Source organism: Pararge aegeria, chromosome 21 (genome assembly GCF_905163445.1).
Source record: "Pararge aegeria chromosome 21, ilParAegt1.1, whole genome shotgun sequence".
In the NCBI taxonomy this organism is placed as follows: Eukaryota; Metazoa; Arthropoda; class Insecta; order Lepidoptera; family Nymphalidae; genus Pararge; species Pararge aegeria.
This window is the reverse complement of record NC_053200.1, coordinates 10,704,211-10,731,463: the sequence shown is the minus strand read 5'-3', so window position 1 is coordinate 10,731,463 and position 27,253 is coordinate 10,704,211. Positions and strand designations below refer to the sequence as shown.

The 27,253-nt window shown below is 34.8% G+C and overlaps 1 protein-coding gene across 13 annotated transcripts in view; it reads left to right on the top strand.

The window, feature by feature from the left end:
• Nucleotides 1-27,253, top strand: part of LOC120633048 (potassium/sodium hyperpolarization-activated cyclic nucleotide-gated channel 2) — a 284,675-nt gene that overhangs the window by 121,510 nt on the left and 135,912 nt on the right. Inside the window, exon 1 of one of the 13 annotated variants that reach the window (XM_039903131.1) lies at nt 6,704-6,835. The exons of the other annotated variants lie outside the window; for them this stretch is intronic. The gene's annotated coding sequence lies outside the window, so the exon portion shown is untranslated. Of the gene's footprint in view, nt 1-6,703; nt 6,836-27,253 lie in introns of those variants that run through there. 13 annotated transcript variants of the gene reach the window in all.

Genomic DNA, 27,253 nt, shown 5'->3' with positions numbered 1-27,253 from the left:
TTTCTAATAGGTTCAGACAGAGGTGTCAAGAAGGTTTACAGAAACGTCTTTTCGTTTGTAGTGATTCTAGGAACCACTGGTCCGGATGGTTGGTTGATGATCTACCGAGAAGAAATCAGTAGTCAGCTGTTGCTCTTTTCCGAAATCATCAATTTATAATGTAACATTCATTTTTCTATCTTGTGAGAAATTATTCAAACACCGAATTGTAATAATTTTCCTAAAGATTATTATTTTTCAATGTTACTAGATCTATACCTAAATTCATGTGAATTAATTTATTATTATAGATATACCGTAACAATAACAGTGCTAACAGCATTATATAAAACTTCTGTTCATTTGAAAGCGGGGCCGATTGGTTTGAAGCATCTTTGTCATAATTGTAACTCATTATCCTTTGCCATATTATTTACTCATAATATACATGCTTTTAAAGCATTTAATATGCAGTTTTTCTTTGTATTTCACAAACGAGGCTATAATTGAGGACGACCTCTTAAAAGGAGAACGCTTTCCAGCGCTAAAATATCGCTTAATTTTTAGTGCAAACTACACGGCATATCTGCAAAAGCAGAGAGAAAAGATCGCCTACTTCTCTTGACTGCCTTACCTATATACGAGAACTACTATTATAAAATGTTATGTCTGTGTTCTTTGTTTGATACGATTTTAATTTCCACGTCATAAAGCTTTCCTTGACCGATCCGTGTGTTTGATTTAAACGTTGAAGTTTTTTTTTTAAATATAGACAAGTGCTTGACTGCAATCACACCTGATGATGCAGCCTAAGATGAAGCGCGCTTGCCTAGCCTATTCACTCTTGATTTGAAGGTACCCAGATTAAAAGTATCGGGGAAGACGCAAGATGGAAGCGCATTCCAGGCCTTGGCGGAAAGTAGTGAAGTAGTTTTTTTACTGTAACAGGTATAATTAAAAAATAATAATTAAGCAATTAAATCACATGCTTTAATGGTGAACAAAACTTGCATGAGAGTTCTCCATAAAGTTCTCAAGGCCGTGTGAAATCTACCTATCCGCGCTTGGCCAGCGTGGTGGAATACGGCCTAAACCTTCCGCATTCTGCGATTTTTCTGCATTTACCCATGCGCTGTACCTAGTGGGATGGTGATAGGTTGATGATGATATAAGTGTGAAGTCTACCAATCAACACTTTGTTCGTGTTGTTGGACTACGGCCATCCATTTTGACTCCCGTGCACTGCGGTGGGCGAGTAATGGGTCGATCGTGATGACGATGTTTAAAAAAGAAAATATGTGTTACATTAAATATAATAAAATTTCATTTTATTTGTATATGGTATATTATGACAATGAAGCTTAATTTAATATAGTCCGCGAAAAACAGGAGAAAATGTATTCTTGACGTTGACTTTAAAATGTATAATTGTTAACAACAATTATTTATTTTAAAGTCAACGTCAACGTGCGTAGAGGGTACATTGCCGAAGATCGGTTTGGTGTGGAGTATAAGGATTGAAGAAATTAAAAAATTACACCATACAGATTCTTCTGTTCTCCGCGGACTATAGCAAATTTATTCATTGTAAAGTCAGCATCTCCTGAGCATGCTCCGGTTTCGGAGCAAAACGTGCGTAACCGATCTTCGGCAATGTACCCTACATTAAAGTAAGGAATGAAGAAATTATAAATTACTCCATACTGATTCTTCTGCTTTTCGCGGATTTTCATAATAATATATCATGGATTTCCGCAAAGTAACGCTTGCTTCTGTCCAATATTTGTACATGGTTTTATTAATATTCTATGGCCGTCTTGAAGATGTAAGCTATCTCTGTGTGCAGTGCCGTGCATAGAGGGTATACACAGGATATGCAGATCTCGGAGATAAAAGATAAAAATCTCCAGTACGAGTTATGAAAACTTAAGGTTAAGCCTTTTATAACTCGTACAATGCCTTTCCTTTAGTTTTTTATTCCTTTTTTGTAATCAGCCCGCTTAGTGCATTCTACGTGCACACCCTGTATGCACGCCACTGTTTGTGTGTATGGTTGGGATAAATATATTTAAATAAATATAATATTTATCCCAACCATACATACATGTATACACTTATGCATTTATAATTTTTGTAGATACAGTTTGATTTTAATGTTTGAATTCTAACGATTCCAACCAGTTGTCTAGATAAAAACTAAAAGTTATTATACCTATACCAATAGTTTAGTTTTAGTTCGCTTATTCAGCATATTTGTTGTTAGGCACTCACGGCGCTACGCTGTAATGTAGCTCGAATATTTGTGCGCTACAAATAAAACGGAGACACTTTACTAGTTACGGCAGTTCAAATAGTTTGTTTGCATTCACCAGTTTCAGTTTACTTTACTTTATCTTATGCAGTTCTAGAATATACGAGTTTCATGTCATTTTAAACAATTAAATGTCTCTTGTTTTAATGTTGAAGGAAAATATTTTAAGAAAGCCAGCACGCCCGAGAGTTCTTCATAATATTCTCGATGGAGTCTCTACCACACCACACTTGACCAGCGTTTTGGAAAGTCAAAAGTCAAAGTCAAAAATATCTTTATTCAAGTAGGGCCCATAGGTGGCACTTTTGATGCGTACATAAGAATTACACGGTAGTGAGATGATGGCGATAACCACATTCGTAAACTTAAAACTAAAGCTACGAGGGTTCCAAACGCGTCCTGGTCTAAGAAGAAGCCCACAACAAACTTAGCCGGGTGTTTTTTTTTTTTGTTATCACCATCTCACAATGTCATTTTAACTACTACACTACTTCTACTACATTCTAAGAGAAGACCTGTGTCCTGTAGGGGCCCGGTAGTGGGTTGATAATCATTTTGTCTCCCGTAAACCTTTCTCTATGCCCAGCAGTGGGCTGTACGTGATGAGGATGGTTATTCCTGTATTCGTACTACTATCCCTATCCCTACTAATATTATAAATGTCAATGTAAGTTTGTTTGTTACGCTTTCACGCAAAAACTACTTAATCGATCCTCATGAAACTTTGTACACATATTTTTGGAAGTGTTAGAAGTAATATAGGATACTTTTTATCGCGACATTAAGCTCGGTTCCTTTGGGAGAGGGGGCTTATAACCGATTTTAATAATTATTTTTGTACTATAGAGGTTGTAAAATGTGTTTAATTTGGCCCAACCCAATGAGGGGTTTGGTCGCTGACGACCAAACCCCTCATTTAAGGCTTAGCGATACTGAATACTTTAATTTTTTTTAGAACTACAAAAAAATTTAATGCCACATCAATAAACATAATCAAACGCAGACGAAGTCGCGGGAAACAGCTAGTTATTAATAAACATGGCGTAAATTATATTAAATTTTATAAAGAAATAGAATTTATGTTTAATATAAACTTTGAACATGTTAGACATATTCATGATGTCAACCGATGAACAGAAAAAATATAATATAAGGAAAAAGATAATGCATATAACATATTTTATTCATAAGTATATATGATTGTACTTACTTACTAAGTAGGACTTCTAAAGTCCACATATACGGAATAATCGTCGCTTGTTCGTCACAAACGAAGCGAAACCGCTTCAACTAAGCATCATCGCTGGAAGAATCTTGCAGCGCTGTAAAAGCGCTTGTGTTTATTGCACTAGAACTAAAAAGTATAAGGGCGTGCATGCGAACACTAATGACTAAGCTCCATCTTAATTTTTACATGACATGTAATGTTTTAGGGTTCATATATATATATATATGTGTTTCACTATTCCACTTTACCTTCTAAATGCCGAAACAGATTTTAATGAAAACGTACCTATGATGCCGTCAGTGGCGTGCATAGATACCCTCACAGGGTATGCAGATGGTATAAAATGAAGAAAATCTACAGTAACTGAAAAAGGTCAAAAATTTGTAGTAGCATTTGGCAGATACAGTTTAAACTGAATTAATAAATGTTTTGCTTGTCCGTTTTTGTTTTTTACGTTGTGAGCTAAAGTGAACATTCACTTGAGCTCACAGCTCTAGCTATTACAGTTTTCACAACGTTTACTAATAGTTTCAAAAAATACGTCATAAGACATAATCATATTTGTTTGTACCTGTATAATACATATATGAATCCAACTGCAAAGTATGTCTAAAACTATTTTACTAACTAATTAATTAGGTCAAACTATTTTACAAATTAATACATATTAATCTTTTTATATGTTAAAAATTTTTGAAATATTAATATTTATAAAAAAGATTTTTCTTAATAAAAAGTAATTTAAACAACAATGTCAAAGTTTGGTTAAGCCTAATAATTTAAATTAAAATTATTTGAAATGGGTGTATTAATTTCGTAAAATCAATTAATAGGATACAAAATGTCAATAACTTTACGTCACAAGTATAGAATTTTTGGCCCGACTCGAGAATCAAATCTCGTGACCTTGTTAAAATTGCTAAAGTCAATCATAGAGAAAGTGTTTATCATAAGAATGTCTATTGGTTGAGATGGTGACAATAAAGAAATAAAAACCAAATTAATTCTAAACTATTTTATTTTATCTCCGTTAGCAAGGTAAGGTACACTCAGGTAGATTAAGCTCATCAAAATAATCTCATTTGAAATTGTCGCCCGAGGCGCCATGTTCTTAGTTATTCAAGAGGGAAACACGCCTATAGTGGTTTAATATCGCTGCCGGATTCAATTTAAATCTTCTTCATTTTGCAGTTTTTAATTTAGTTCTTGTAGTTTTTCTTAGTTAAATATTAGATTTGAGCTCCTGTGCTTTACTGTAACTTTAACTTAAACTTTGGGGCAAAATACAATCAAAGTTTTCTGTTTTTTTGTAACTTTGCATATCCTTATGAGGCAATTATTTAGCTAACCGACATGCGATAAACATAAACAAAATATTTTACTATCATAATTCATAAATGGAATGTCCACAAATAATTATTAAAGTAATGTGACGAAAACAAAATATACTCATCGCCAAAATAAAGATAATGTAATTAATTTATAAGTAGATTTGCAATATAAATACAATTGTAAATGTACCTCACCTTAACTTTTCAAGACAATATATAAGTTACTGGTTACACTACGATTCACATTTTTAAGCAACGCTTAGCGCCATCTAGTATCAAATAGATAAGGTTTCAGAAAGCTCCAAACATAGTAGTTCTATAAAATTCCACGTAACAATCAGCGCCATGGAAAGCTTACCATTTCCATTCAATTCTAAAATTTTGTTTCATGTAATGTACGTTCTTAATGCAACCGAATAAATACGCAACCAATCCCGTAATAAACTAGAAACACCAAGAAATCTATAACAAAAAAACTTTCAACGATTTCTACGCCAAAAATACAACGCCCTATATCTACTAAACATAGACCTCTTGTTCGCTTACAAAGAAAGCATTTTCTATTGTGCTTAAAAAGGGCGCTGCTCAAGGACATCCCACCCTTCACCCGAAGGTTGTTTGTATAGCCGATATTACAGATTAGCCTATATTTCAAGCCTCACCTGAAGAGGTCTTGATGGTTTTATAAAATCCGGGGCACGAAGGTCTGCGCTTTGTTTAAAGTTCCGCTATTATGTGCTAGATGGCAGCATTTCAAAATGATTGCGTAGTTTTAATGTGCATTTTTTCTAATACTAGCTATGGTAAACGGATTTACCCGAGATCAAATAAAACAAAATATACGCTATACTCAGGGATATTGTAGCTTCAAATAAGTGTTTTTTATCGGTTTAATCTCAAATAATAATATAATAGAAAATATTAGGACTTACCTAAGATAGTAAGAATAAAATTAGAAAAGAAAAATTATAACAATGATGTGGTACCCACAGAGTATTTTAGCAGATAATATACTTTTATAGCTCTATTTGTAGAACACATTTGTTTATTTTAAGCTCTACTTTAAAAAAAGTTTATTGATATAAGAATGACCGGCAGCGAACACATATGTCACATTTTATATTAACAGCTTATTATATTTCTGCAAGGATGGTTTATAACAAGCGACCATTTTTTTTTTGAGATTCGCAATTATTTTATCAGAAACTAGCCAGTAAAGAATTGGCGTCTGAAAATGTGTCGTAAGTTGAAGCTAGGACATCTGAATTGAACGGGTGGCAGAGGGTGGGAGTGGAAGGCTGCGGGGGAATCGGTACAGCGATATTCGCGCCCACCACTCACCAGTGCTCGCCTGACTCCTAACCTACGCGCATGTCCCTTGCGCCGTCCTTTACCTATTTCCACACAAACCGAGTCTCCGTTACATAACCCCACGGGCACATTAAAATAAATAGTTTTAAAGGCTTATTTCTGTGATCGTTTAGGAAATTTTGCACGTTTTTTATATTTATTATACGCGTAGATAAGTTAGCGTTACGTAAGCCGCCGCCGTCCACTGAGAAGCTTCGCTTGCCACCGCTTTTGTGATATTCGGTTGTGATATTCGTTTTAGGCAGGCTTTTTGCTCGTAGTGTTTTTTGAGATTATTATAATGTTGTAGACACATAGAGTTGTTAACTTAATATATCAATTGTAACGGAGGTTCTTGTGATCCTTTATCCTACTTGTTGATCCTTTATCCTTGAACCCAAAATCTTTATCCCTATCCCAGTTAATGGTGAGCGCTGCTCGTTTAGTGTGTCGCGGTTGCGCGACTCGCGCGAGTGACTTGTTGATCGCGAGGTGAAATGCGCGTGTAGCGCTTTTGAGTGTGGCTCGTCACGGATTCGCGCGCCTCGTGGCCGCCCGCCACGCCATCTGGCGGCTCCGGCGTTCCGGCTCCCAGCCAACACCAGACACCAATGATCATGAACAGACCAACCATCTGTACGTCTCTTCTATCTCTTCTTGTCTCTGTCTTGCAAGCTTCTTGTTGTTTCTTATCTGTGTTCTCTCACGTGCTCTTTATTTTATCCGTTTGTTTTTTTTTGGTTACTTGCTGTCTGTACTTATACTTCATACATTTCACTGGACTTTTGATTTATGTCTTAAATCCCATTGTAAAGTAGGACACGCGAATCGTTGAATCGAATGTAAATTTCAAGTGAATGTCACAAAGGTCAAACGTCAATTTGAACTACTTTCTAGAACGAAATAAGCATATAGTCTAGGAGATAGTCACAATTTTTAAACACCATATCGGCTTCGTTAGAATAAAAATTATTTACTTTATTATTTTATTCTCAGTATGTCATGATATTATGTATTTAATATTAAATTTTTTGCTGCATGTTCTAGTATTGCTCGATTGATGAATAAATAATATATCTTCGAATTGTATAAGTATAATTTTATATTCAAGGTATTATTTTATTTTGACCTGATTATTTTTTGCATCGTCTCTTAGATTATGAAAACCTACTCCACGAGTCCAGTGAAATTTATTATAAAGCCTGCTTTCGTGTTCACTATTTTCCTCCGCAACCGCTCTAATCTGGCTTTTAATCCCTTCACTTTTCATATTTCCCATCCCCTCGACGCCGGTTCAACGATGCGACTTGAATGAGTATCATAATAAATGTTATCCCGTAAACGTGTTTTATTTGCGCTTTGATGTATTACCACCTGAAATGTTGTATCTATGTGTATAGTTGGCTATTATATTTAAGGTGTCTTCAAATTAGCCATCATGTTTAGCAGCGCGGTTGCAGCCTCGAAGTATTGCCAAACTCTTACGAATAACATCTAGCTATAGGGTTGAAAGAACTGGTAGCTGATTTTCTTTATTTTTTTTAACTTTTTATATGTGACAGAAAAACCGTACACATACATAATATATAGATTTTTAGTGGTGCCATAAGTTAAATTCAGTGCTTTTTAATGAGATCACTACTATTTGCAACTTATTCCATATTATAAGCTGAGTTACCTTAGTAGCTATATGACATTTAAACACTAGCAAACGGGTCTTAATCGAGTATTTAAAATACTATAAAAAGCATTCTTTTGTTTCTTATGAAAATATTTCGTAACTAAAAAACACCTCTTCGATAGCGAGTATACATTTGGCATACTAAGACAAAGCAGAACTTATAAACAGCAAAACCTTTATTGGAAAAAAACACGCAAATCAACTCTTGCCATATGGCAGACCATAATTATTGCTTTGTTATCCACAACGAGGTGTACAGCAATGGACACCAGATCACTGTCTGTTATGTGTAGTAGTTTTTAGCTCAAAAAACGTTTCAATGATACGGGAGGCATCTACGAGTATTAGTGGAAAATTCATAAGCTAACGATAAAAAAAACTACATCAGTAAGGGACAAAAATGCTTATGTTTGTATTATATATTTAGCAAAGCTGCGTTCCGTTAAGTGGCATATGAAGTCTAATTTGAATGCATCCTTAGGATGCAGTCTCACTAAGCGTCACACAGGCTCTAACCGTAAATAATGCGAGTGAGACCATAAATGTCTTAGCTGACTGTATATTTAAATCTAGTGTGTAGTTCGATGTTTAGATGCTATGTTGTAATCATCCCATACTTTTACTATTTACATTCCGGTGATAGCATCTCTTATGCCAGATATGAATAAGCAAAATCTATTTTATACCAAAATCTACAAATGATAGATTGAATTTAATTGTACCTACTCTTCCCTAGGATAAATTCAAATTCAAATTCAAATTCATTTATTTCAAGTAGGCCTACTTTATAAGCACTTTTGAAACGTCAAGTATGCATGTTTGTGTGACTCTACCACCGGTTCGGAAAGCAGATTCTACCGAGAAGAGCCGGCAAGAAACTCAGTAGTTGCTCTTTTCCAACATCAACATTTACAATCATTTTGCTATCTTGCGGGAGATGAGAGCGAGGCTGGCTGCTTCCATTCTACCTTGTCATTGAGGAATTCATCAAATGTATAGTAACCTCGCTGTACTAGATGCGTTTTTACACATTTTTTAAATGTATGCATTGGTAGGTCAAGAATTTCCTTAGGAATCATGTTGTAAAAGCGTATACTCAACCCAAGAAAGGAGTTCTGCACCTTTCGCAGACGATATGCAGATATCACCAATTTATGACCGTTTCTGGTAAGTCGATTGTTAATTTCAGCTTTTGATTTATAAAGAGTAATATTTTGCCTCACAAAGACTATATTACTATAAATGTATTGCGAAGCTACTGTAAGAATACCTATTTGTTTAAATTTTTCACGAAGCGATTCGCGTGATCCAAGTTTATATATTGATCGTACGGCTCTTTTCTGTAGTATAAATATACTTTCAATATCTGCAGCTTTTCCCCACAGCAAGATCCCATAGGACATAATACTGTGAAAGTATGCGAAATAAACAAGCCTAGCTGTTTCAACATCGGTAAGCTGTCTAATTTTCCTGATTGCATATGCAGCTGAGCTGAGTTTACTCGCTAGGCTTTCTATATGGGTACCCCACTGTAGCTTACAATCTAAGGTCACTCCTAGAAAAACAGTGGAGTTTTCTATTTCAAGTGTTTCTCCATTTATTATGATGTTTTTATCATTTTTTTTTACGTTAGGCAAAACAAATTCCAAACACTTAGTTTTTTTTGCATTTAAAAGTAAGTTATTAACAGTAAACCAGTCTGACACATGTGACAAAGCACGGTTTACATCGTCAAAATTATCTTTGTTTCTATCAGTCTTAAAAATGAGAGATGTATCATCTGCGAACAGTACAATCTCACAAGTGCCCCTGACATGGTGTGGCAGATCATTTATATACACCAGAAACAATAAGGGACCCAAAATTGAGCCTTGTGGGACACCCATTAAGGCAGATGATCCCTTAGACTTTATGTCTTTTACGCATACCCTTTGAACTCTATCACTTAGATAAGAGGCAATTAAATTGAGTGCAACGTTTTTGATGCCATAGTGGCTTAGTTTTAATAACAACGTTTTGTGTTCAACGCAATCGAATGCTTTGGACAGATCACAGAAAACACCAATGGCATTCTGCGAACGTTCCCAGGCATCGTAAATATGCTTTATGAGTCTTGCGCCTGCATCCGTTGTACTACGACCTTTAGTGAAGCCGTACTGCTCCGGATGAAGTAAGTTATTTACATTAAAATGATTTAAAAGTTGATAAAGTATAATTTTTTCAAAGACCTTACTAAGAGTTGGCAAGATTGAAATAGGCCTGTAATTGTTAAGGTCATTTTTCTGACCGGATTTAAAAAGGGGTATTAATTTACTACATTTCATTAGGTTCGGAAAAATACCCATATCAACACATTCATTAAAAATTACAGCTAGATAAGGGGCAATAACGTCAATAATGTTAGAAATGACCATCACCGACATACCCCACAGATCACCGGTTTTTTTCAACTTTAATAACCTGAAATTCTTTACAATATCTATTGCAGATATATGTTTAAAATTAAATAAAACATTGCACTCTTTAACATTATCTCTCAATATACGCTGAGCTGCTATTGGTGAAGAGCTTAGAGAATCTGTTAACAAAATGGGAACATTCTGAAAGAAGTTTTCGAAAGTATTAGCAACCTCCCTGTCAGACGTCACTTTATTGTTATCAACAATAATATACTACTATATACAATCTGTCATCTGCGAATTTTGGATAACATTAATTTGGTAACTTCGGGCGTAAGAAAATCTCCATTTTACTGAACCGGAGTGGTAAGTACTATACTTACTTTATGCTACGTATTTTAAAAATAAACAAACTTTATTAAGCCCGTATTGGAGCAACGTGGTGGGTTATAAGGTCTGCATTATCATCATCATCATATCAACTCTTTACCGGCCTATTAATGGGCACGGGTCTCCTTCCACAATGAGAAAGAGTTAAGTTAAGTCCACCACGCTGGCCTAGTGCAGATTCGTGGCCGTAAGGTCTGCATATCCATCGTCTATGACAGGTTATCGTCCACCTATCCATCGTCACGATGGATAGGTGGACGATAAATAAAGCCTTAAGTTTTTTAAATGACGAGTTTTAATACTTAATTAAATACTCAAGTTTTAGGAAAGATTTACATGTTCATTAAGAGGCTTCGTTAATGAGGATACAAGTATTAGGGTCTTATGAGTGTTTCAAGACACTAAATGATATTTTTAACTCTCGAAATCGACACTCAATCACCATCAGCCTATTCACATCCCACTGCTGAACATTGGGCCTCCTCTAGCAAAGAAGAGATAGTATTAGAGCGTAGAACCACCACGCTACTTCAACGCGTGTGGGTGGGCTTTAAAGATTATAATAACACGCTGGTGATAATAATCGGGACGATCAGCCGAACTTCGTAACGATTTTTTAACTCAAAATTGTATTATTATTTTTCCCGGTCCGGGAATCAGCAAAACAGCAGTTAAACACCTTATGAAGTATTAAATCAATAGTCAAGCGCCCGAATGTAAATAGTACACAGGCTGAATAAGATCAATGTTTTGGAGAAACTGCGTGAATCATTCTATTATGTAAGTATATACTTGTAAAACAGATTTTAAAGTTTAATACTCTACTGAGTACTGGTTTTAAAATCCTGATTTTCTGTTTTTGAAATTTTAACAGAACAAATATTTTTATGACGTAAATATTTTTGACACATCTTCATACGAAAACTGTTATTTTTTACGGCACAAGCTGTGCTTTAGTGTGCTAAGATTACAATACAATATAGTATTAAGAAGATTTAAAAGTCAAAATACAAGTTTTCTAAAATACTACCACGGTAAAAATATTTTTTGGTAGTCAGCCCCGTATCGTTGATACTCGTAGAACATATTTACATTAAAATAAGAATGTTTCTATTGACCAATGAAGTTATTTTCTTTCGAAATCGTTAACGTCTATGTTCTTTCTTAAAACATGAGCAATATATATACGTAAGCTTAATTTCTATTATAAATGACATATTAAAATTTGATTTAAATCGTATATATATAAAATCTTATTTTATTTTATATTCGTCCCATTCTCACCATTTACTTGACGGGTTAAAATATAATTGGTAACTCTGTTCCGTAAAGTTCTGAGTAATAATATGAATTTAAAAGGAAATAACAAGTAAATAGTAATTCATTTTCAAGAATAAGTTTACGTAATACAGACAAGATCTCCTTATTAGTTCCTGAGACTACGTCACTTTAAGTAATTAGTACGATTGAATAATGATTCGTTTTAAAAGTTAGAGTACTAATCACTAAACGTCAAGAACAACGAATTAAACGCACGTACTACTAGTACTTTTAAAATTAGGTGAGATTGTATCCTTAAACTATTTTCTGACTACATACTCTATAAAGAATTAAATTAATGTACCATATCTCAAGAAAATGCTAAATACCTTAGCTGTAGGCTTACCTTCGCCATTTTAGTCTTTAATTACATTGCCTAAAATAAAAACTGTCTCACTGCGACAATCTTACCTGTTAAGCTACCTTTTGCAGTGTCCCTGGGAAAATTGTATTTATTTGGGTCATGGCTGGAATAACATTACTTAAGATTGCTCGGGCTTCCTCTAACAAATACGAACTTAATATCAGATAATAACGAATATAGATAACAAGTATTACGTAAAATATATGACATATTTTAATCAAAGTTGTAATAATAAACGAACTTATTGCTTTTTGATATCCATGTTGTTTTTCTTCTAGGGCTGAATAATATAGAAGTACTACTGAGTCGAGCCGAAGGTTTGGTATTAGGTTCTATCCCTAATTTGTGATGCATGCATGATGTGCATTGGAGCAGCACGGAGAGTCTATGCTCTGAATCTCTCCTATGATAAGGGAGGCCTGTGGGTGGGAGAATAATATGCTCTATCATCATCATATCAACCCATTACCAGCCCGCTACAGGGCACGGGTCTCCTCCCACTATGAGAAGGGGTTAAGGCCGTAGTCCACTACTCACGATGTTTCACGATGTTTTACCGTTGAAGCAAGTGATATTTTAATTACTAAAAACACATTAGTTAGAGGTGCTGGGATTTGAACTCGCCCCCGCGAAAGTGGAGTTGAGCTTCTACCCACTGGGTGGGACACTGATGGATATGTAATATTGTAATCCAGAGAACGTTTGCGGATATTTACTCCCGACACACATACATATAATACAATTCGTAGTCTAGCAATCTGATTCAGTGGTGGATTTTTTTAGCAATAATCTGTACCCTTGTCACAAATTATAAACGTAATTGTTGTATGTGAATTCAAATGTCGAACATAATATAGGAATCAATGGAACGAAACCTTGTAGTCAACAATAAATTTCCTTCTCACTATTACAATTATTAGTTCTCCTTTTGTAGGAAAATTATTGTAATGTAGAAGTAAAAATGTATGTAGTAGACCTAATAACTCCGTTTTTATGAAATTACGTTGTAGTAAATACATTTTAATTTATTTTCTTATTTTATTTGGTCAATTTGCCAGTGTCGTGCAGATGGAGAAGCCAAATATTGAACAAGAAAAAATAGAAACTGCGCGGTTATTTGTTACATAAATTGAAGTCAGGGTTGAAATTTCCATTCTAAAAATATAAAATCGTTAAGCACATTCCCTAGGTGGCAGTTTCTGATAGGTAGAGTGACCCAGGGAGGGGTAAGCAATACGTTTTCAGGTCACGTGCTGAGAACGCGTCGAGACTTTGGCGCTGAGGAAAATATTAAATGAGCGATCGATTGTTTAGGCATCATATTTCAGTTTCCATAGTGATTTTTAAACATGTTTATTCTTATAAAAACATGTGCCGTATTGGACGTGCATCAGTTATGCTGTCAACTAATTCGAGTTTCAAAAATGGATGTGGATAGCGTGATAATTGTACCTAATAATTCAGTAGGTTGAGCAAATTGTTAAGAACAACGCTAGGTCAAGGCAGTGACTGATCAGCTGATGGAAGTCCATCAAAAGTTTTGAGGTCCAAATTTAGCTACTATTTTATTTTCTTACTTTGTAAAGTTGCTTGGTTATGCCTGTTCTTTTAGTCTTCTTATTTTTGCGCCCCTCCACTTCTGGAGGAAGACTTTCATATCAGCGAACTTGTCAAGTCTTACGCTAAGCGTAACAATGTTTCCGCAATATTTGTCAATTCACGGATGTTGCGCAACCAGGACTTCTTCCTCCTTCTGACGCGTCGTTTGCCCTCTTTTTTGTAAATCATTATAAGCTGGAGCAGAAAGTATCGCTCATGTCTCAGCTCGTGGCCCAGATATTCGACTTTCCTCTTTTTAATGTTTGGCAGTAACTCCCGGCTTCTGGCGACACGTTGGAGTACTCATTCTACGTTCTTTCAGTGGTTACCGAAACCAGAATTAGGGCTGGGGCGTTCTACTCTCTACCCCGTGTAGAGAGTAGAACGCCACAGTAGACATTTAACACAGTAGACCGGAGAAAGAACAACATTTTTTCTTCACCCGCAGATTTATCAACTCTTTGAGCTATGGCGCACAGGTGGAAATAATATCCAAAAAATAACGTGTCCTATTCCCTGTTGTCGTTCTTTGGCAGGTTGGCACGTAATTTTGTACCTTGTCCGGGGATATAATGGGGGATGTCGTTTTTGTCTCTGTCTCTGATCTCTGAACCTTGCTACCAAATACAAAAAGAGTTGAGATATGTGCCTTTTAGTTGAAAATGAAATAGGCTGCTAGTAATTATAATGCAGATAACGTTGCACGGATTGCAATCCTTAGTTCCTCATTAATATTATGAATGCGAAAGTGTGTTCATTTGCCCTTTCCTTACGTCCTAACGAAGCAATCAATCAATCATTTACAAATATTTATTTTTGGCATAGACTTTGTTAAAAAGACGGGATTTGTAAAAACTGTAATAAAACGGTAATAATCAAACAAGTCATGCCTATTGAGTAACAATATAGTGTAAAGTCGACCGCAGAACGCAAATTTGAATGCCGTTAAGAACGAAGGTTTGACGCATCAGTGTGGCCATCGCATAAGCGATTCTTAATATATCCCGGAATTCACAGAATTCCACCGACGTAGCCCGTAGGCGGCACACGTAGCATACGCCTACGAAGTTCCGCGTAGCAGCTGACCAAACGGTACCACTGTAATTTCTATCATCGCATTTAGGAATGCTATAGCATATTACATTCATTCATTCCAGTGGAATTATTCGTGAATTTTAATGAATATTCATTTCCATTCCTTTCTTACTAATGTCATGTTTTTTTATGAATGAATACTAATTATTACTATAATGATGCGATTACTAATGCAGAAGATATGAAAATAAAATTAAACGAAAAAGGAATTCATGGCTTTTTTGCTCTTTGAATGTAGTATTTTTTTACGCATCAGGAATATAGCGAAGACTGGACAGCAGCATCCTCTTTGTTATCACTACCATTATTACTATTTCTTTACTACAAGGAATAAAAAAAGGAACATCAATAAAGAAGTAAAATACAAGAGGCGGCCTTGTCGCTTAATGGCGATCTCTGCCAGGCAAACTTAGACTTAGAAAAAAAAAGTAGCATCTTCTGCGACCAGTAACCCAGCGTTTCCTGAAAATGAAATTAACTGAAATGAATGTAATGAAATGAAATGAAAATACACTTTATTGTACACCTAACAGAAATTAAATTATAAACAAAAACAACACAATAAAACACAGGTACAATGGGCGGCCTTATCGCTAAAAAGCGATCTCTGCCAGGCAACCCAACAAAGGAAAGGGAAAAAAAAAACCCTGTTTGGAGAGACTTTTATTTCAGCGGTGGACGGTTGTAGGCTATATATAAATTAATTCAGCCCATAATCGTCCCGATCCAATGAGTATCCTCATCATGAATAGTATTAACTATTACTATACTCATTGGATATAAGTACATACACACTTGAAATTCGATATTTAAAGACAAAAATAACGTGATCAGATTATGCTTGATAGAGAGTAATTAATATAATATTATTTAAGTTGGGGAGTGCTTACCTAAAAAAATGCTTATTCACTCTTGCTTAGAATTATTTACTTGGTTCATATCAGAAGTATGTATCAAAAACGATTGGAGTGATTCGACATCATATTATACCATCGGTGTTCTATCAATAACAACTTGTTGGCACAGCAACGCAATAAAATTTAAAATCAGGTAAAATATACATAAAACAAGTACCGAAAAGATGATTTTTATTATGACTATTACTTGACCTTTAGCTTTCATCACATTTAATATCATGAACGGTGTTAAATAAATTGATGACCTCTCACGATGGAATACATTTATCATGGTCAAGATTCAATATCTATTTTCGACTTACATACCAATAAAGATTTGATCAAAGGATAACTACTACACGAGGTTTTTTTTTATTCTAACATATTATATGACGTCCATAAGATCGTAATATGGACAGATTCCGGTTTTAGCATGCTATGTTGCATATTGAGATATATATATATATTTTTTTTATTTATGTCTTCTTTTTTTACCTAATTTGTAATTTAAAAATATCTATTTTGGCTTTCTAGAGCTACACTGATTATTAATAGTTTAAGTACTCTCATGTCATTAAGCAGCACTCAGCACCTTAAAAAGACCGGAGTGGTCATGGATCGTTACGAATCTTGTATTTTGATATCCAATAATTAAAGTTTTTATATTCTACATAGATTAGAAACTTGAGAGTAATATACGCTACTTTTTATCCTGTAAAATGTTCCATCATCCGGATTATAGAATAAGAAACGTAGTTTTAAAAAGAAACAATATATTCTTTGAAAAAATTACATACCAACTCCTATCTAAAGCATTTTATCGTTCTCTTCATGACAATGGTCGCTAACAAGCTCGGTGAACCATATTTGCTCCCCGGAGCAGCGGGTTAATGGAACGAGTCGGCTCCCGGGAATCCAGGGATCTATAGCCATGTATTCAATGGGCTTGGGCTAAGCGAATTTATTGCTAGGTAATTCTATAGCCAATGGAAAAAGCAAGTTTTTTATGCGATGTTTTCGCTCTTTAGATTTACCTCTTCCATTGAAAGTTGCCCGTCATATCCTCATATGCCCTGTTTCAACATAAATCAAACAGTTATGCGAAGCTTTTAATCATAACGAGAAGAAAAACAGGTAGTTAAGATTTTAAGTACGACATATTGAAAATTTTAACGTTTTTATTAAAAACATTTTTTTTTATATACTTTGTCAAAGGAGTTAACTGATAGATATCGTAACATTAATAAAATGTTTTATGTTGACTCAAAAAGACTCATAATATGTGTTGTTATTATAAGCTATATTATTTCCTTAAAACATATTTTTAACAAATAGGAAACAGATAAAATCCTACGACAGTCTATATATTATTAATTGAACTGCGAGCTATAATAATATTATAATTGCGGAAGTTTGTCAGTCTATATTTATCAAATGAACGGATCAAACAAATTTTTGAATGTAACCTAACTAGCTTGCGGAATACTTCACTACTTATATAAAACTTATCATCTCATAAAAGCTAGTAGAACCTTATTTATACATACTTTCACGAAAGAGACTGGTTGAGCCTTCGAAACGACAGTTGTTGGCGTCCTCACGGCCGCTTCGATGTGTATATAAATGAAATTAAGTGGTATATAAAGCTGATTTTAATAAAAATAGCCACGTTGGGAATAATTGTCTATAAAATCGTTGATCGCGTCGCCGGTGGTCCGTTTACGAGTTACGCCTTTCGCAGCCGCGACAGTGCGATCTACCCGTAAACTCGTGCAATTGTAAAGATTAATGATAAAGTTCAAAAGATTTTAAAGTCTCAATTCAAATTCCAAAGGTGGGATTAAGTTATTAAAAGGTCAAAGTGGAATCTGGGTATATAAGAACGGAGTGGGTGTGGCGCATTGTTTTTGTCTTTTACTTACGCCTGGCTATGTTTCGTTTAAAGATAAGCCATTTTGAATGCATTTTAGCTGCTACCGTTTGTATAGTTGATAATTGTAACTCTGAATTAGGAACTTCTTCGAGACAAAGCTTAATAATAGGATTTTCTGAGTAAGTAAACGAAATATGAATAGAATATAAAACGCAAACTAGAAACTTACTTATATATTTTAATAAACTTTTAGGTACGTATTATGAACTTACCTACTCTGTCTATAATTCATAGACTTATAAAGAAAAGAATCTTGTCTATATGGTTTAATTCCTGAGTTGAGGCACAAATTTTAAGGCCTTTTTGGTTAAAAAGTTAGTATCAGTACCAGCCAGGAGTGTGGTTAGAGCACGTTAAGCCGTGAGTTTCGGATAGTACCCCTGACGTATGTTAAGTGATAATAATCATTCCAGAAGAAACCCTTCTAGCTCCAGCTTTAAGTTACCGAATGTGGTTTTCACCAACACATAGTAATAGAAACTGAACGCATCTTAACTATCTATGTCAACACAGAGGTTTAGGCTAAAGAAAGTCAGCGCGTCATTTACGGGCAATGGCGTACGTTTGTATAACAAAATTCCACCAGAAACTCTAAATTTACCATAGGGGAGGTTCAAACCATATGTAAAGGAGCGTTTATGTAAAAAAGGTTACTACACCGTAGAGGATTATGTATGTGACAGGAACGCTTGGATGGCTGCTATTTTAAAACACATTTCTAAATTGAAAAGTATCTACATAGTTGGTATTCCTAAAAATGTTTTTATAGCTAGATTTAAATTATTATTATTATTTTTTTTTATAATTTACTCGGTAATTTATTTTAATAATTATAAAATTTGGTCATGTATTATTTTTGTAACATCGTAAAATTGTTTTTTAAACTTAATTTACAAATGGTTGAATCAATTGATTATTACAATCAAAATTATTATCGAAATAATGACAGATTTGTATGACATTCAGAAAGTCTACAGTTAGGTACCTACTTTGAAATAAAATATTCGATTTGATTTGATTTGATTTGATTATCAATAAGGAATTTTTGAAGTTATTCTTTTTTTGGCGCCTTAGGGAAAAATGATGAGAGTAAATTTTTACGATGCGTGCGCGCACTGTTACAAAAAACCGACACCCTGAAGTGAGCTATAGTTAACAAAGTAAAAGTCAGGACATTTACGTATGTTTGCTTGAGAACTGACAACTGTATTCACGATATTTATTTATTTGTTATATCTTTCATCTCTATCTCTAATCTTTATTTAACTAGATAATGCGTCACAATAAATTCACGCGTCACATAAAAATTTCTTATGATATGAAGATTTTATTGTCGTAGTATATTTATATGTCGTATATATATGTGTCGTAGTATATTTATTTATTGGTTAGCGGCCATGTGTCGGAGCCATGAGTCATCACAAGCCAAATCCACTGTTAAACTTTGTCAAAAGTTATAAAAACAGTTATTACGATACTGTTTATTGCAACAGTTAGGAGTTACTTATGATTCAATCCTTTTTACAGGTGAAGGCTCAAAGTTAACGCTCGCTTTGTATGACATGCCGTCTCTTGCTATTATTGACCCGGCTATTTTTAGACTGCTTGCGATTTGATAGCACGCGGGGCTAACTTAGATATCACTTTTTTCACACACTATCTATGAAAAGTTAGCCCTTGGCTTGAGTGATGATGCAGCCTAAGATGGAAGCGGGCTAACCTGTTAGGGAGTATGGTAGTCATACCCCTAATGGGTTTCTACGCGACATCGCACAGGAACACTAAATCGCTTAGCGGCACGTCTTTTTCGGTAGGGTGGTAACTAGCCACGGCCAAAGCCTCCCACCAGACCAGACCAGAGAAAATTCAGAAATTATAAATTCCCAAAATGCCCCAGCCGGAAATCGAACACTTCCCGGGTTCGATTTCCGGCTGCTGCTTAAATTCACAGCGCTGGCCACTGCGCCAGGGAGGTTTTCGTTATAAATGTGAAACACGTTTGATTGAATCAAGTAAAAACAATAGGCTCTATCAAACTTATTTTTAATTGATTACTAAGTCATCGTTAAAAGGAGTCTAAGAGGTTTTTGTGGTAGAGCTAAAATACTACCACCAATATGCCGCCAAGCAGCATTGGTGTGTTCCAGTCTGAAGAGTCATTGGAGGCTTAACATCGCCTCAGGTTGATACAGTACAGCGCTTAAACGTAGGACGTTTACATTGTATGCCTTACAAGTTATTGGTTATGGTCAAAATTCTAAACAATTCGAATTTCATTTATTTCAAGAAGGCCTAGTTTATAAGCACTTTTGAAACGGCCAGTCAGTCAGTCAGTCAGTCACGTGGATAGAAGCAGGCGTTACTTTTCGGAAATCCATAATATATTATGAAAATTAAGCTTAATTTGCTTTACACCGCGAACAGCAGCAGAATCTGTATGGTGTACTTATAATTACTTCAATCCGTGTACTCCACACCAAACAGATCCTCGGCAATGAACCCTCTAGGCACGTTTCGGAGCCCGAGCATCCTCAGGAGATATTGACTTTACAAAGAATTACTAAGTAATTCTTTGCAAAATCAACATTCTTTGTACAGTCAGTCTGTTTTAGTGACTCTACCACCGGTTCTGAATGAAGATTCTATCGAAATAAGCCGGCAATAATCTCAGCCGATTGCTCTTTTTCAACATAATTTTAAGGTTGTAAACCTTTAGAATTTTCTATCTTGTGAAAGATAACAGCGGAACGGCCAGCTTCCACGCAGCCTTGTCGTTAAGAAATTCTATCTGCATCATTCATAGTCTGCTATAACCATAGCACCACCCTAAGTAGTCGGGTAAGAAAGTAAGAGAGATTGTTGAGTTCCAAAGTACAAATTACAAAACACATCCTGTACACATTACAAAACACATCCTGTACAAAGTCGAGGTCGCGCCTCGATCTTACGCGAATGCTAAAAGCTTACTTTATAATATACCAACATATAGCATATTGCCGTATGCGTCTGCCAAACTCAATGTGGCTCCCCACATTGTTTGTTTCTCTGCCCGTAGATAATATGTTTTTCTTATGACCCACATTTTCTCCGAATAAGGTCAAGGTTTTACGGTATTTTTATTAATCTTCGTGGTAAATCCTCTTCTTAATTCCTTAAAATGGAAAACTTAATAAAAGAACATTGTTTAGAGGTTTGTTCAATTTCGCTCGGCTGAATTAAAGTGAGTTTGAAATAGACATAAAAAGTCTTTTCTCTGTGATATTCGACAGATATTAAATTTAATATAGCAAAGCCTCGTGTCATAGTGTTCGGAGACACACTTCTCCAAAATGGCTTGACCGTTATCGGTCGTTATCTATTTTCAACCCCTAAGTGATTTTTGGACAACATTTTTTTATTATATTTTTTATGATGTAGAACCCCCAAATATTGTTAAAGTTGCACAACCAACGCAGACGAAGTCGCGGGCAATAGCTTGTAATGATGTAACAAAAAGGTTTGCGACTATCTCGTGCTAGCCATAAAATAAAGTAACTAGTAAAATTTATATAATCTTGTTATTATTTCAATACCATAGGTACAGAATATTATTACAAAAAAAGTTACTAAACTTAGAGAATGCATGACGGCATTTGAGGGCTTCATGCCATTTGCTGTGACGGTACGATTCAATTTCACTGCCGAAGCGCGCTCCACATTAAAAGCATAAGAAGAAAGAATACCGCTTTATCCCAAGTCTGCATATTACAATAAAAGTAACTATGACATAAAAGGTACCATAAACATTGTAAGGGGCAACAAACCTCACCAATATAGCCCTCCCTCTTAATGGCCTACAAATATACTCCGACCTAATTGGCCCATAAATTCCTACCTTTCCCTGGAATCTCGGGTTTTTATGTAAATGTGTTCTTAATTATTGTACCTTATACGTTTATTGTATTAATAATACATATTTATTTTTGTTACTAGCTTTTGCCCGCGTATTTTTTTGTTCTTCATAAATTCCGAGGGAACGTTAATTTTTCATTGTAAAGGCCCTATATTATGAAAATTAAGCTTAATTTGCTATACTCCGCGAAAAGTAGGAGAATCTGTATGGTGTAATTTATAATTTTTTCAAACTTTACACTCCACACCAAACAGATCCACCCGAAGATTTGTTTCGACAATAGGATAAACAGATCAACATATTTTACGTTTTAAGTTGGTTTTTGGCTTTAAAAAATTCTTACGCCAAATTCTTCTCAGTGTCTGTCCAGCCCTCAAGCGGGCCCTAGGAACAGAAATATGAACTGGTACTCCGAATCTATTTCTACTTGGCTCAGTACAGTTACTTGGCGCTATATATTTCCCGGCAGGTTGGTAAAAATTTATAATTTTATAATTTCCAGTTTGCATTTTGCAAAAATGCTTAAGTTGGCTATTAACATGGATTTTTTAAATCACTAAGGCCGACGATGGTATGTTTGCTACATACCATCCACTTAGTAAAGTATGAATTCAAACGATTTTAGGTTCCCTTGAATCTATAGCCTAACACAAAGTACCATAGGTTACTCGATACTATTACAATCTAGCCAAGTGATTTGGTTACCAAGGAATTTAATTTTATTATGGTATTTTTTGATAATTACTATATCTACTAGTCTAGTGTTGGAGAACGTGGGGATAGGACTTGAATAATACTAGTTTTACTTATTACATTTTACTTATATTATGAATTATGAATTATTGAGAAAGCATTGCTTCTACTTTTATACGGCTCAGGTACCGTTTATAATTTCGACAACAAAACGAAACAATAACAATTTTTATGATATAAGTTTCCAGCAAATTATTTCACAAACTATATAATTAAAAAAAAATTCAAATTTTATTTAGTTTATAATCACTTTTGAAACGTCAAGTCAGTCTGTTTCAAGTGACTTTACCATGTAGGTATTCTGTTTAGAAAAATATTAAACATTTCGATTAGAATTAGGTATAATGAATTACATAAAGCAAATTATAACTATTTAAACAATTATTTTTAATGAATCTGTTTGTGTCGTCGCAACATGTAATATGGCGTAGCGTAGGTAACAGTCAGGTAGGCAACCGCTAATATTAGTTCGTGTGTTCTTTAACGCAGCACTTAATAAACAGTTTTATTAAGTGCTGCGTTATAGTTAACCTTTATTGTAGCCGTCAATAAACAGTTTTTTATGATCCTATGCAACAAATTAATTCTATGAAAATTAAACTTAAATTTCTGTACTCCGCGAAAAGAAAAGCGGGATAATCTGTAGATGGTAATTTATAATTTCTTCAATATTTATACGCCACACCAAACAGATCTCCGGCAATGTTTCACTCCGACACCGGAGCATCCTAAGATATTGGCTTTACAATTTATAATTAATTGTTCAATCATCAATATTAAGAAAAATCCTCGTAATATTAAGAAAAAACTCAAATCCTACTTTTTAAGTCACTTATGATCATTTTTATACATGAACTGTCAATAATTTTCTGTTGTACCTAGACTTAATAATAATAATAAGTAATAAATAAATAAATAAATAGATATACTACGACAAAACTATCTAGTCCCCAAATTAAGTGTAAGATAACTGATGAATAATTTTATTAATAATATACATAAATACTTAAAATATACATATAAACACCGAGACACTGAAAAACATTCATGTTCATCACACAAACGTTTTTCAGTTGTGGGAATCGATCATCGAACCCACAGCCTTGCACTCAGAAAGCAGGGTCGCTTGCCCACTGCGCCAATCGGCCGTCAAAGACTTCATTCTCTGTTAGCATATATTAAAAACATGGGTGCTTTTCTAATGTAGTGTTTTATCGTAAACTTTTATGTAAATAATTATTCCGCAAAGTAACGCCTACGATCTATCCAATAACAAATAATTAATTAATTTCTGGAAAATAACTTCAGGTAACGAATGTGACTGTGGATGAGTAAAAATAAACTGCATGTTTCAAAGAAGTTTACCGTAGTAACCCTTAATTGTTGTAGTTGTTGTTGTACCTAATACAACAGGCAGGTAATGTTTGCAGATAAATTATCTAAGGTAAGTTGTCCGCGTTTATTGCGGTTTTTTATAAATTCAATGTAAACCGTAAGTTTTCCTATGACTAAAATTAGCTTATCATATTTCAACTTACTCTATGCCAAAAATCAAGTTGATAAGTTAAGGCGTGAAGGAAGAACAAACAAAGAAACTGTCGCATTCATAATATAAGTTATGATATACAAATGTTTGTCATTCCAAATAACGTTATATGCAATCTCCAATTATACGTATTTGTGTCAATTGAGTCATGCTACAGTGCTATTATTCATATGCTTGAATCCCAGAGGATAGACGTGGGAGGCATACGTGCCTCGCCTAATATATACATTCGGTATCATATATCATCGGTTCAACATAAGTACAATGAAATTTTTGGACCTACTTATGAAAACGGGGCCTGTTGCTTTTTAATTGAATTTCGGTACTAAATTTAACTTTTTATATTTAGCCTTAAATAATTATTTCTAACAAGCTACGGTTAATGAATAGCTAGGTATCCTATCTGACGTCTAAAAGTGTAAGTGATAAAGAGTGAATAAAGATCTTTGAAGAATATAAATGTTAGTGTACGTAAGTTTCTTACAATTTTTTTTTTCATTAAATTAAATATTTTTAAACACCCGGTATAAATAAAAGTACTTACATAGAAAAATATTTAATTAAAACTCCATCGAACTGAATGAGAATTTTTATAACATATGCGTGCCAATAACCCTGAAACAATTTTCGGTACTAGCGCTTAGTTACAGCTTGCGGAAAATTGAGGAAGTTTCGCGAACGTGTTTTGCAAGTCGAGGCATAGATGGCGCTGTCAAAAGTTTTTTGCTACTAGACGAAAGATGGCGTACAGTTTGCAATTCCAGATATTCATTTATTTTATTAATTTGTAATTAATAAAATAAATGAATTATGAGCCAAGTATTAACTAAATCAAATTTGCCTAAGCTTAATTAATTCATAGAGTTTAAGTTTTTATAAAGAAACGCTTCACTTTTCTTAAATTTCATTCCTTACAAACAGAAAAGTTTACATAAGGCTGAAGGATTGACTGTTAATAAATATTTTAAAACGGTGTAATTAATAGTTTTATAGACGTAACATACAGTTAAACTGGGTATGTAGGTACCTACCTACTATTCTGCATTTGTTACTTACATTTTCAGAGCAATCATGAAGCCCTATAGCAGAAACCAATCATGAATATAGGATCGAGTAATTTACCATTGATGCAAAACCCCACTCAGACACACTTACGTATGAAAACAATTACGTAGGCAAATACAATTTAATAAACCAGGTGCCCAATCCTAGTTGTTTGAACAAAAAAAAGCGTAAAGCTATCGGTATTAAATTCCAGCACGTTAATGGCGTGACCCTGACACTACCACGCGAGGTCGCGTGCCGAACTGCACACCCAGGGTTAACTAATCTAATTATAGGTACAGCACAACACTCACCAAAAGCATTAAAGTTTCAATATAGATCTCAATAAAGATTTTTGGAGCGCTCCCGTTTTCACGCTTTTGAAGTAGAACTGAAAGCTTTACTATCAGATTTTGTAAAGCAATCACAATCAAATAAACGTAACGGTGTGACAGTGTGACGTAACACTTTTTAACGCCACGTTAAGTCGTATGCTTAACTGGACATCCTGGTTTACCTGAACTAATTATCATCTGAATCATCATTATCGTCATATCAACCCATTGCTGGCCCACTACAGGGCACGGGACTACACCACCACGCTGGCTCTGTGCGGATTGGTAGACTCTATGAGTTCTCTCAGACATGCAAGTTCCTCTTTAATAATTAGTAAGCACAATTTCGCGAATAAGATTAAATCTATATATCTAACTTGCCCTTGATGACTGAGTATATTAATATCATTACCAGCCAACAAAACACGGGCCTCCACTCAGAATGAGAAGGATTTGGGCCGTAGTTAATCACGCTGGCCACTTGCGGATCGGTAGAATTCACACGCCTTTAAGAACATTATGGAAAACACTCAGGCATGTAGCTTTCCTTACGAAAGAAAACCTTCACCGTTGAAGCAAGTCATATATTGATTGCTTAAAAATGCATAAAGCTCAGAAATGTTAGAGGTGCTGGGATAAGAACTCGGCCTTCCAAAAGTGGAGCCTAAATCCTAAATAGGTTATCACAGCTTCTACTATCGAACTGAACTTTTTAATAATAGTTAAAAATAACGCGTAAAGGGAAAACAATTATTCATTCTATGTCCATCCCCATAATGCAAGCTACATGTGTGGCATATTTCATCAGTTCGATTCCACAGTTGAGCCGAACATAGAAAACAAACAAACAATCAGACGCCCTTGAGCATTTAGAATATTAGTTTTGTTTGGGGATGTGGTTGTTAAAAAACTCACTTATTTCTCTTTATTGCTCAATCGGCTGACAAAAGACTATATGCTACAGCATTTTCTACCAACCGACCTTCAGACGTGCGAGAAAAAACGAGTGAAGTAATTTTGATAGGATATAAGGAATTTATTATGTGTATAAAACGCTCTCAAACCTTTGCTTTTCTTTAATGCATTTCTTCCCACAGCAATAACTTTTTAAAAAAGTAGCGTCGATTCCAAATGATGGCGATTTAAGAAAAAAAACATGGTGAAGGATTCCTGGAAACCTGATAACAGCGTTCTGCTTTATTCAGTATACACAAGTGTATCATTAACGTATAAAAAGCTGAGCGATATACACGGAAATGCGCAGCATTCTTGATTCCACTCTACGTGAGCATGACTAGTAGAACAGCTGAAAAGTTTATAAACAAATCTAGATGTTATGATTTGGGTTCTAAAATTCCAAGACATATTTATGCAGATAATTTTATGTGACATAAAATAATTGGCTTAGTATAAAAAAACGGTAAAAGCATAATGGTATTTCCAATTTTGGGAAATTTTTAGGAGCTATTTCCAATTTTGGCAATAAAATATCACTTGCTTTAACTGTGATGGAAATCATCGCAAGGAAAGCTGCATGCCTGAGCGTCTTCCATAATGTTCTCAAAGGCGTGTGAATTCTACCGATCCGCAAGTGGCCGGCGTGGTTAACGGCCCAAGTCCTTCTCATTCTGAGAAGAGGCCCGTGCTTCGTTGGCTGGTAATGATATTAATATACTCATTCATCAAGGTCAAGTTAGATATATAGATTTAATCTTATTCGCGAAATTGTGCTTACTAATTCGCGCATCGCATGTTCGCTGATGTAATTTACCAAGAGCCGTGGTCGAAATCGCGTAAATTTTATCGA